Below are 12682 nucleotides of genomic sequence, written 5' to 3'. Positions count from 1 at the left end.
GTGGAATAGTTAACAACTTTTGTCCAGGCAGGCATTAATATCAGTAATTGGTTTGCTGTATAGCAAATGAGTGTATGGCTTGTTTCATACCTGTAAATTCCTGTATGGGAATGGCTTGTTATTTTGAAGAAATATTCCAGAATAAGATGTGTATGGATTTTTTTCTTTTTTCTTTACCCGCTTGCTGCAAAAAGTAATTGTAATGGGCTTCTCTAGTATGTAGTTAAGATGTCCAGAAATACAACCCTTCATATTTGGCAAGTAAACAATTTTTGAAGCCACACATACACCACATCGTGTCTCCCAATACATTTTAGCTGTTTAAAATTATGGATAGGAGTTAAATCATTATTTTATATAAGCAACAAGTCTAGTGCATTTGACAGACCAACAAGAAAAGCCCTTTAAATACAAGCATTATATACAAGCACATTGTAGCTTATCCCCTGCATTTCAGACTCATAAATTGTGATTCAGCCATTCATGTCACCACCATGTGTGTGAAGTAAAACATGCCCAGCAATTTGGGGATGTAGGAATTTCAATTTATTTTTTGTGACTGCCTTGTGGCTTTTTGACCTTTATGGCAACTATGTTGTTTCTGCGGCACTGAGCGTTTCTTTTATTGAAGAGACCTGTCACCTAGTGGGAAAATGTGCTGGGGAATGTGGCCTGCAGAGGTTATCCACATGGTTTTATTGCAGCCCGAGGGAAAGATGGGTTTGCTATGGGCAGGGCCCGTGGCTTTGAACCCCTTTCGTTCCAGAGGCAAGAGGGCTGGCAGTGGTGGAGACAGCTTGTAAAGGTGTGACATTCCCCAGTGGGAATTAAAGGAGAAGGTACGTTGAAGGTGGTGATAAAGGAAAAAGCACTCTAAGTGTGGGAAGCAGGTCCATTCACGGGAAGGAATGAATGAATGCTGGGCCAGAAACCTGGGAAGGACATTGCCTGGCTGGGAACTAGGTTGATGCAATGCAGGATCCCATTAACCAGGCAGCAGTTAGATTCGGGGTGCGTATCTGCTGCAAGCACTCATAGTTTGTACTGGGCGATGCACCGCGGTCACTCTTCTTAGCTCCATCCCTCTCTGAGCAGAAAGATTTGGAGTGTCTGGGATTCATCCCATGCTCCAGTCACAGTTGACCAGTGTCTCTTCAGAGAATGGACTTGAATGAAGGGGAAATTTTCTGGAGGTGTTTTTTGTTTGGATTTGGTTTTGTTTGTTTTAGTACTCTGATGAGTGAGGTGTTCCTTGCCATTCCTGTTAGTTATGGTTTCCCTGTAGGTGGTATCAGAGCTGAGTTTCCAAAACTATTTGTGAAACCTGTTTTCAGCGGACGTGCCCTGAGAATGACGCACCTCCTGACTAAACTGAATTAGGTCAGCAAAACACGAATGGCCTCACCAAGTCCAAAGTCCTTCTTCAACTTCAGGCCTTTGCTTCAAGGTCCATGTGCTGGTATGGATCAGACTACTAAGTTACCTTTCATCCCATTAAAGGGAAGGGCTCAGCGGATCAAAAGTAAACCTGTTAAATGAAGCAAAAGTGAAAACGGAGACGTGTTTAGTTTTGACACAACATACAAAGACTTCTAGATGAGGCCGTGTTAACTTGCAAGCAAAATTGAGCCTTTTGGTTCACAGCCTTAAATTAGCAATGCCTCACATCCAGGGAAAGAGGCCTGAGAATTCCTTGGGATGCAATACTTCTGAAATGGCTAAGAACCTGGGTTGAAATGCCACTTGTATTTTCAAGGGATTTAATGCCATGCTGCCATGCCTAGCTTGAAAAGCTAGGGAACGTAGTGTTCTGTGAAGAAATCAGTACCTTAAATATAGTTGTTGGCATCTTGGGATTATGAGATTGATGAAGACTGCAGCAATCTATCAGGCTCTCTGTTTCTTCTGTGATGAAGTGTTATTTATAAAGACTGGTATCTTAACTCAAGAGGCACCGTAATGCAGAAATAAATGCGTGGGGTTGTTAAGCTGGAAGCTTAACATGTTAGCTTCATGTCCTATAGTTGATCTTGCTCGTTTTTCTCCAGCCTGATGTGCAAGTACCTTGAATTCTTGAGTGGTGGGGTGATGTCTTAACCAGCCAGCATCAAAATGGGAGACTGCTTTTGAAAAAGCTTCACAATTGTTACTTTAATACATAGAATGAATGTCTTGCTGCGTACGCCTGCGGCAGATGGCCAGTTCTCTGTTGTACGGGAACTTTATGAAGTGATCTAGCAGTTATTAAGAAAGAGGAAAGATTGTTTGCACTTGTGACAGCCTGAAATCTGTTGCGTTAACATCTACTGCTTCATTTGGTGTCATAAAAAAGACCAGTCCTTCCCTCCTAGAATATATATGTGAAATTGTTTCCAGCGTCTTCCCTTCTATTGTGCTTTGGTTTCTTATGGCCTTTTGAGAAAAAAATCTAAACTGGAATCCTTTCCACCACCGAATTTCCAAGAAAGAGTAGAAAATGAAGCTTAAACAAGCATCTGGCAGTCAGAAAGCTTTGTATCATTTTGGAACTTAGGTGCTTAAGAGAGTGGCACTGAAGATCTGAAGTCTAGTACGCTAAGCCTTGTATTAACGCTTTTCTCAGGATTAGTGCATGGATTATCAGGTACCAGAAGGAACAGAATTCAGTTTCTTCTCATAGCCTGTTTAAACTAGGAAATTTGGTTTCTTATTCTAGCCTTGTTTCCCCAGGTGGGAAAAAACCCAACCAACAACAACAACAACAACCACCAAACAAAACACCCACCCCACCCCAAAACATTGTAGATCTTCAAATAGGAATAAGAAGTATTGAAGTCCATTTGGGAGTTAGCAGCCTTGATATTGAATTTGTACACGAAGCAGATTTCAGATAGGAAGAAAGCAAATATCAGCCTGGGCTGTATCACGCAAGGCAGTCCCACGGGAAACAGGAGCATATTGATTGTATTGCACGAGGCTGTGAGACGATCTCGTCTGACACACCGCGGGCCGCTCTCGCTATGTTCAAGGAAGGCAAGTTCATGGTACAACAGAAGGGCTATAAGGATGCTGGGGGAGTGGAGAACCTCTGGGATGAAACTGGAAGAGCTTTACTTGTTTGGCTTAGTCAGATGAAGACCGAAAATGGTATGATTTCTCTTTCTAAATAAGTCTGAGGTTAATGGAGGTTGAAAATGACCGCCTCCCTCCCTGCTGGGTTGTGTTGATACAGGAAAAGTCACTTTACAGGCCTTCATTCTTAATGATTACCTCCTGTTTCAATGTTGAATTGAAATTTTCAAGGTGTCAACTCTACCCCTAAGTGAGAATTGGGAGGGGGAGGCTGGGGGGCAGGGGAGGTGTCAAGAATGTTAGCTAAAAGCTGTTCAGCAGTTTGAAGTTCATTTTGGATAGGTTAGCCAGTATTATTTGCAAATATTTGGAGTTGCACTGATGACTTAAAGATGCTAGGTGGTAGGCTGGGGGAGTGGGGTTGACCTTGTGTTAGCAGCCCTATAATTAGCATTCTGATAACAATCAGATGTGATCTGCAGAGATGACTTCATGTTGAAAGTATTACAAAGCCTTAGTGCAAGTAATCTGTCCATCTTGCTTTTTATGAAGGGTAGGGTTTCCTTAATGTTTCTGTGCCATTGGGGCATGAATGTTTCTATATGAGAACATTATTAGCCATTATTTCAACACTGCTCTAGAGGTATGAAACATATCATTTACTAGTAATTAATTTGTGTGGGCGTTGTTCCTGACTGGATGTGTCATCTACCTCTGGAAGCCTGGATAAAATGCTGAATTATAGTATAGTAGAATACTGTAACCAAGTGTATGAACTGTGCCAAACTGTGGTGTAGTGGACAAGAAATAAGATTTTTTTTTTTTTTTTTTTTTTTTTTTAAAACCAGAAAGAAAGCGATGTATTTGAAGAGCAATTGCTGGGACTGGCAAATTATCTAAAATCCCAAATCAGATTAATTTCAGCTGAAAAAGGTGCTCAGGTAGTTGTTGTAAAACAAATCAACATAACAGCAGTATATGGCAAGGAATTTATAAGAGTTTTTAAGGTCAGAAAGGATTCTTGGGTCATACCTTTCCTTTAGCTTAATTCAGTCCATAAAATTTAATTCTTGCTTATGCCTGACCAAAGCTACATGGGAACTGAAGATGAACCACTTACTTTTCAATTATAAGTTCTCCTGCCAGGTCATAGTGTAAATTTTCAAATGCCTTCTCATTTTTGATCCGTTGTTCTAGAGATCCATTTGTAGACATAAACAAGGAGAGAGAAATACTCAGCCTTCTGTGAAACTTGAGGCCACTGTGGCTCAACGGAATAAAAATGGATGCTCAGTGTGGATTAGAGCTACCACTACTCACTCATTGAACTTTCATCTGAAATGTTGATCATTGGTGGTGGTATGTACTCGTGTTATCATATTTTGAACACTAGTCAGTAGCCTCAGAAGAGCTTGCTATGGAAATGATCTACATTGCTCAAGGTTTCCTTGAGGCTTTCCTGAAGCCAAAGACTTACTATCAGATGTTGTGACCTCCAGAAAAGTGCTGGGACATTTGAGCTTCAGCACTGTGTAAGTACGGTGGAGTCAGTCTTGAAAGTAGCTCTTCTGGGAATGAAAGCGTAGATCCTCCCATTCTCATCATCACTGGGATGTACTTGGCTCATTTCATGTTCTGTTCAAATATGCAAGAGCTGATGTAGAGCTTCCAAAAGATCCTTCAAAAATTTTTCAGATTATCAATGGCTAACATTGTTAGAGCTGACATACCTTTGAGTTTCCTTGGTAAGAAGTTGTTGATTTGGACATTTCGTATGAGAACTCTGGCTGTTGGGGGAAAAAGCAAAAACTTCATCTGGGCTGTCAGATGTCCAGAAATCCCCAATTCCTGACTGCTGGGCTTGTGCCCTTGCACATCTCACGCTTCAGCCTTCTTGCGTGTGTACAGGCCATCTGCACAGCACATGGGAGGTAGGTCTGATGCGACCAGATGTGTTGGACTGGCTGTGTAAGTGCCGCATGGTGCTCAAACCCATCTTTGTCTGCAGTTCCCCTGTCAAAAAAAAGAGGGAGTCCTAGATAAGCCTTTCACCTCTTCACAAACCGTAGGAAATGGTTAAAACTCAGTTCCTTTACATTCTCTGAGAACAGATTTAAGAGCTTTTTCTTCTTAAGTAGTATTCTCTTCTAGAGAACGCTTTCTTCTAGTGCGTCTAACCCTGACTAAATATGGCAAAGGTTAGCATCCCCTTTTGAAAAATTTTGAAAGACCTTCTGTAGGACACCTGGAAAAAAAGACCTACAGCTATCAGGTCCCAAGTGTGAAGCTGAGAATAATATCATTAGATCAGATGGTTTGCAAATGTAATGATGCTGACTATTTTAGATAGCACCTTTTCACTCTGAAATGAGAACGGTGGTGTTTCCTGAGAAACATCTCCTAAATGATAGCGGTCATCTCTTTTCAAATTGAAGCTTATTCTTGATAGGAAAACTAACTTGCTTAAAGCTAGTCATTCTGACATGTAAAAAGTACAGAACTGAGATTTATGATAAAATAAAGCCCTAAGGGTAAATAACATTTGCAAGTGCGGTTGTCCTGTGATGATTCAAGCTCTGACTGGATATAGGAGTGTTCTGAATGGGTAACATGGCAGCAGTGTAAAATCGGGAAATGAGGGAATTGAAGGCCGTGTTTTGTAGCAGAATTATTAGGTAGTCTGAAGTAGAGTTGTGCAAGTTATTACTTAAGCAACAGATCGCTCTGTAACAGATACAGATTTTTCTTTCACTAGGAACAGCTAATTAAAGACAGGCTAGGAGTTTCTGATTCGTTTCTGTGGAGTTGTACTCTACAAAAGAGAGGTTTTGTGAGGACGTTGTTCATTTATCTTATGTATTGTCTGCGTGTTTTTTTCTTATTTATTTTTCTTAAACTTTGTCATTTAGGAGAGATATGGAAGCATTTCTAACGCTTTGAATGTGACAACATTTTTTAGTCTTGACAAATTTTAGAGATGACGTTTTAGATGGATGTAGATTGTTCTATGAAAGCAGCAATTGAAAGCTTTAAAAAAAGTGTTCTTACTAGTTAAAGTCAATGAGCTAGAAATTAATATAACCTTTTCTTGGTGACATTTCAGAAAGCTTACTGATAAAATCAGATCCTTTTTTCAAGAATCCTGTTGTGTATTTAAAAGTCTGACACAGCAACAGCAAACAGTGAGTTAGGATCCAGGAGCATGTGCAGTGGGAGAGATGATGCTTCTCTGCACGTGGTGGTCCTGCCGCTTCTGTGACTGTCATGCTGAAGGGTCAGGCCAGCAAGCTGATGGGACAGAAGACCATACCACTGAAGAAAAGAGAGGCTGGGAAGACCAAGCTTGTTTTGGTTCCCCGTCCCAACTTATATGCGGAACTGATCCCATAATCATACAGATAATTTGAAGATGAGGGATGGGACTGCTGCTTTGCAGCCTTAGGTAGCATTGGATTTTGCTTATGTTATGGTTTAGCTGTTTTGAGAGAGAAGGATGATAAGTAGCTGTGGAGTTGAGGGAAGTGTAAGTAAAGAAAGTCCAGTAGAACAGGACTGCGATGTGAGATGTATCCAAGCTGGAGAGCTGGTTATAGTGTCTACAGCACCAGATTCCAGATGGCTGCTGGTTGTCAGGCTTTGCTCTCACTCTTCTCCCAGCCCTGTGAAGTGGGGCCATGCTTTTTCAAGCACTTGGAAGTCTACTTGTTCATTAGTGCTGGGTGAGCGGTAGGTATTGTTTTAATCGTAGCTTTAGGACTCTTTTTTTTAGCGACAGTTAGTGATAGCAGTCATAACTTAAGCTTGGGGGACTGCCAGTTGGCAGAGGGATGCTGGTAGCTCTCGAGCAGGGAAGGCTCGGGTCGACGCTGAGGGAGACGTGGGCTGCGGAGGTCAGGCTGCGGGGCAGCGACAAACATATCCTGTCCAGTAACGCAATATGCAGGAAGGTGGAAAAGCTAATTTCAGGAACGAACCTTCTGATTATTTTGAATTCTTGAATTCTTTTGTGCAACCCAAGGCCTCCCAAAGTAGTTTGCTGTTTCAGGAGCAGCAGCCTATCTTACACTATTGTGTATCTACTATAGCTCTAAGGGACCAGGTATAGATTTTGCTGTAGATCTTTTGAACTAAGTAAGGGCCCTGATGGTACCTGTTAATATTAGAGATGTTAGAGCCAGTTAAAATGGTTACTCTTTGTTCTCTAACTTGACTGTGATCTGTGCAATGCTTAGACTGAGTAACTCCTTGGCAATCGTTTACAGCAATGACAAATCACAGAAGGGGCAAAAGGAACATTTTGGCATGGGATTAGGTCTTGGATGTGTTAAGCAAAATTTAAACACAAATTATAAATTGTGTACCTGACAGTGGTGCAGAAAAAGGGTACTCACGAGAACTGTACTCATGACCAATGCTGAAGAGAAGGACGTGGCATCCTTGGCTGGGCATCTCTGTTTTCTACCCTGGCAAAGATGCTACCCAGTAAGTTTATCACTTAGCAGTGCGTGGGATGAGTGGGAGAAACAGAGGATGTTCCCATCATCAGGAAGTCATCACGATCTATTGTGCTAACTTTGCGTGACATTATCAAAGAGAGAGGGGAAGAGGAAAAAAAAGCCATTCATTGAGCACATTTGTTTTCAAGCAGTACAGAAAGAGGAGCTGTCTAAAGTTTTAAGCGCGTTGATTGAAAAGTATTTTCACACCAGCACATCGTGACTAATATTCCATGCAGTCATGTTCCTGCCTGTCACTTTCTGATGTGGTTTTTGTGCAGCTGCAGGAAGGAGTTCATTTAACCCCAGCCAGGCACCTGACAACGTGAAGGGAAAGGCTGCTTGTGCTTGGAGCACCATTCTAGCAGGTGAACTTTCTGGAATAAGGATTGTGCCCGAATTGCTGTGTCTTTTTCAGTGACAGCCGTAGGGGATGGGATCTAACAGCAAGTCGTTAGGGCAGAGGGAGATGGGACAAATGGATGTCTAGCTGAGCTCTTGAAGGCTGTTGGTGGGGGGGGGCAAAACGTCTTCTTGCCTTATTGGCATTTTAAGGAGGGAGTGGAGAAGCTGGGAATGACAGAGCATCCTCTTATGAGATGTATTTGTTTTGTTATGAATGTCAGCAGTGCCTCTCTAGAAATTTGATTCCAAGTTTAATGAACTTCTGATTGCGTTTGCATGTTCTGCAACCAGGGAAAATGCGTCTAGCTGTAATTTTCAGTCTCAGTCATTGAACTAACAAGATGTGACCTCTGTTTCCGAGAGCTCAGGACACTGACATGCCCATGACAGAGGTGCTATAAAACCATGCCATGTAAGAGGTATGTGTAGGGCACTGGTTTGTTTTCAGTGTGGTCTCTTGAAAAGAACTGGGCAGTGTCCAGTGCTGACCTCAGTCTTTTTGTGGGCTAAATTAATGTCTTTCTTCTGCTTGGCAGTGTGGGCCAAGAAGAATTCTAAAATGAATGCAAGAATTTGTGGTGTGCAAGATGTCTGAAAGTCCCCTCAATTGTTTTTGTGTTTCATCAGTGTGTTGTTACAAATGGGCCTGTGTAAGGCAGAGGAGAGTCCGCGAGCCCTTACTGGTTGACAACGTGAATGGTGTAGCAGGAGGGGCTGCGCTGGGGCCCTTTTAAGTGGGGGAGTATCCATCTTGCGCTGTTGTTGGAAGTAATTATGAATCTGTTTTCATTTGAGGAAACAAAAGCCCAGTAGATGTCATTTAATGTTTGAAATGTGAAGCTGAGGCATAAATTAGCGTCCTGCTGCTACTGATCGATGGAGGAATCATGAACTTTGAAATAGAAACAGACCCAAATTCTGAATGTCACTGGCTGTACAAAAAAAGTACATCATGCTGGAAGGTGAGTTTTAGGCTTGTCCAGTTTTATGATACTATACTCCTAAAAAAAAAACTGAAAAAACTCTTCCGTTGATGTAGGAAGAGGAAAAAATCCTGTCTTCTGCTCTGGACATATCCAGCCTCAGGTTTGCTGCTTTAACAGGAGGAATTATTTTTGGAAAGAAATAAAATGTGCATTCAGAGCTGTCACCCCTTCACTGAGAACGCATCTTTTTTCCTCAAGACCAGGCTGGGCAGAACCTCTCACTTTGACGAGAATTAGGACCGGGACCTCTCGTGCTGGGCTCTGCCCTCTGATCTTGTTCTGTTGCTTCATAACAGGCATCAGGTCCAGTCTTTTGACTCTTTAACTCTTCTGTACCTGTAAGCTGGGGCTGATGATAACGTACTCAGCGGTGATGTCTGACAGAGAAATTGGTGATGGTGGAGCCTCAATGGTGAAGCCATCGAGGGGCTGGTGACAGCACAGCTCCCCATCTGTCATGGCTTATGGGTACAGGGTGGTGACCTGCCAGCGGAGGAATTCCCTGCGCCTGTGGTGGCCTGGCATAGTAGGAAGCTCAAAGCAAGCAGAGCAGAAACAATGGCTCAAATAAACACTTGCAGATGGTTGTAGGGCAGTGGAAGAGCTGCTGGCTCTGAGGCGTCTTGCCGGGCTTCCCAGAGAGCTGCTCAGCCAGGGATGGGCAAGAAGGCTGAGACCTGACTGTTTTTCAGAAGACACTGTGGCAGGGCCTCGTGTATGGGAGGTGGGAGTTGATGGGAGCTGCTCAGAGAAGGCAAATCCACTCATCTGACCCTCAAGGGTATCTTGAAAAGCATGGACTGCCTTAGCTGTAGGCAAGGGAGCAGACTCGCCTAAGCTCCCTTTCTCCAGATGCTTTTTATTGCTACTGTGTGGAATTAAATAGATGGGAATTAAGCGGATTCTTATGCGCTTTCCCTGTTCATCGCAAATTCCCAAAGGACAGTTTCAGTCTCTGTGGTGGGTAAAGAGGGCTGACTCTCTGAGTCCTGCAACTGAAGGCCCAGTCTGAGCACCAGAGGAATGGGACTGCGTGCCAGGGGAGGTAAAAGCACAAGGTCTGGCACTGGAGGAGCTCGCTTGGAGGGGGAGGAGGCAGGAAGGATGTAAGTGTGTATTTAGGCCCGCTTCAAGGAAAGCTGTAAAGAGGCATTGGCATTTATATACGGGAGTTAACACGTAGGGTTTGTTTCCCCCCCCCCAGTTAAAAAGACCAGGTTCAGTCTGAGGAAAAATTGGCCTTTCCTCACAGTTACTCAACTTCAGTCCCCCTTGTCGTGTCGCTGGCTGTGCAGCTGCCGCGGCCTCCCGCAGCAGACAAACTGGAATGCTAGGTGTAGGGAAACCATAGGAAACACTCACTTCCACCCTTTCTCTTTTTTGTGAGGCAGCTTTTTTTGTAGCCATTGTGAATGTGTCCGAAAGTAGCAAAGAGCTTGGAAGGCCACTCTGCATTTCTTCTTCCTTTTGCAGGTCAGCTTGAGCTTCTCCCCATGTTCCCCTCCAGTAAGTGGACATACTGGTATTTACACAAGGAGCCTAAAAGTCAACAGATGAAAATTGTTGGAATGGAGAGAAAAGGGGGCCTTTGTTTTTTTTCTTTTTTTTTTTTTTATTTCAGAGCTTGGTAGATGTACGCTTTGCCTCTTGCACAGCGCCGTGAGGCTGCGTGGAGAACCTGCCTGTGGAGGAGAACTTCAACACCAGAGGAGGTTTCTGCCTGCGTCCCCACACTGCTCGGTTTAATGAGGCGTGCTGGCTTTTGGCAGGTTTCCGACTGGCTGCCACTCCACGCCACCGTCTCTCATTAGGTGGGACGTTTTTAGGCGCTGGATTGAATTTACTTCCATCCCAAGCAGACCTGGTGGTGGTCTGCTTTTTACACACTCCAATTTACAGAGCTAGCGCCAAGCTACTAAATTATTAAGCTGGGGTTTTAATAGAAACCCCTGTGTAGGCTTAAATTGTTTCCACTCTATTTGGAGTTTCCTGCTCTGCTGGGTTTTATTTTGTCCCATGCATGAAAGCGTGGAGGGAGGAATTCACAGGAAAGCACACAGGCAAAGAGGAAGAATTTGGCCTGAGAGCGCTAGAACGTACAGACGAAATAAAAGGTTAATTGGTACTGTATCCAGCTCTGATGGAGGTGATGGGGGGGAAAAAAAGCTTCCTAATCCCCATGGTAGTTCAGCGGAAACTCGTGTTTGTTTTCCTGCTGTTTGTAACTTAGGTTTCTCAATAAAATATTTTCTTGCCCGACTGTTTTTGTCTTGACCCCTTCCCCAGGGCTTGAAAGGGACATTTGTCACCAAACATGGCTCCCCTAGTTTTCCCCCCAGTGTCAAACACTGCTGCCGCCAGCGGGACGGCAGTGCTCGGTCGGGTGGGACTTCCCTCCTCGGTGGGGGACCCCCCTTCCAGCTTTGCACTGCTTCCACCCGATCCTCCCCTTGCTGCAGGCTCTCCCCTGCAGCCCCGCACCACTGCGTGCTGGGTCAGAATTACATTTGCCCATTAAGTCAGATCTGGTCAGCACGGCTTGTTTTTTAGCAGTGCACCGATAAATTTGTGTTGTCCCTGATGACAGGTACGGTCACTGTTCTCCACCGAATGGGTTGACTGTCACACAGTTGGAGTGAGGGATGTTGTTTCAACCGGGGTAGACCAGGAGTCCTCAGCAGTGATTCCCTGAGGCTACTTCATCATGAGTGGTGACCTCCTTCCTCCTGGGGGTCATTAGATGGGAGAGGTTCGGAAAAACAGTGATAAGAGGAGACAGTGGGCTAAAACTGGTCAGCGTATGTCCGCTCCTGCCCTTCGCTTGGCAGCCACTGTGGGCATGCGCCGAGTCCCGAGCGAGGGGACCGCTTTCCACCGCGACAGAGCACGGTTGCAGGATGCGTTCGAACCGCTCAGACGTACCAGTTTGAAGAGCCATCATACCTGAAAGGAGGTGGTAGCGAGGCAGCGGTCGGTCTCTTCTCCCAAGTGACAAGCGATAGGACAAGAGAAAATGGCCTCAAGCTGTGCCAGGGCAGGTTTAGGTTGGATATTAGGAAAAACTTCTTCACTGAAAGGGTAGTCAGGCACTGGAACAGGCTGCCCAGGGAAGTGGTGGGGTCCCCATTCCTGGAGGTATTTAAAAGATGTGTAGATGTAGTGCTTAGGGATGTGGTTTAATGGTAGACTTGGCAGCGCTAGGTTAATGGTTGGACTTGATGATCTTAAAGGTCTTTTCCAAACCTATAGTGGAGCAATGGGGGTTGTTGAGCACAGCTACGGTGAGCCGAAGCAACTGAGCTTCAGGTGTGTGCTTGAGGGCTTAGAGCAGGTCTATTACCAAGCTCTCTGAATATATGGTATGTCTTACAACGTGTAAAACAGCTTAAACCATCTGACTTGGCTCATGTGCGTACGGTACTAGCAGCTATCGGCTGAATCCTGCCTGGAGTTTGCAGGTCTGGCTGAAGAGAAAGTTGGGCTGTGAATTATAAAGGCTAACTTCGTCACTCAATGGCAGGAATAGCACTGCAGTTCCTGTCATTGTCATCACGCTAGAGCCGTGTTTGGGTACTTACTGTGTTTAATTGCATGGCTGATTTACTTAATGTCTCTCCTGGGGTCACTCATAACACATTTATTTTTAGGATTCGGGGAAGTTAGGGGCACTAGCAATCTGTTGTGGTTCTCTCCCAAGGCAGGAGTTTTCCAGACAACGATGGTAATAACAGCAGTGGCTTAGTC

The 12682-nt window shown here is 44.2% G+C and overlaps 1 protein-coding gene across 2 annotated transcripts in view; it reads left to right on the top strand.

Moving 5' to 3' along the window:
• BORCS5 (BLOC-1 related complex subunit 5) overlaps positions 1-12682 on the top strand; it is a 77425-nt gene that overhangs the window by 59547 nt on the left and 5196 nt on the right. The gene's annotated exons all lie outside the window — the stretch shown is intronic.

Source organism: Platalea leucorodia (assembly GCF_965183815.1).
Source record: "Platalea leucorodia genome assembly, chromosome: 4".
Classification (NCBI taxonomy): domain Eukaryota; kingdom Metazoa; phylum Chordata; class Aves; order Pelecaniformes; family Threskiornithidae; genus Platalea; species Platalea leucorodia.
The sequence above is the reverse complement of the archived record's forward strand: the minus strand, read 5'-3'. Positions and strand labels throughout refer to the sequence as shown.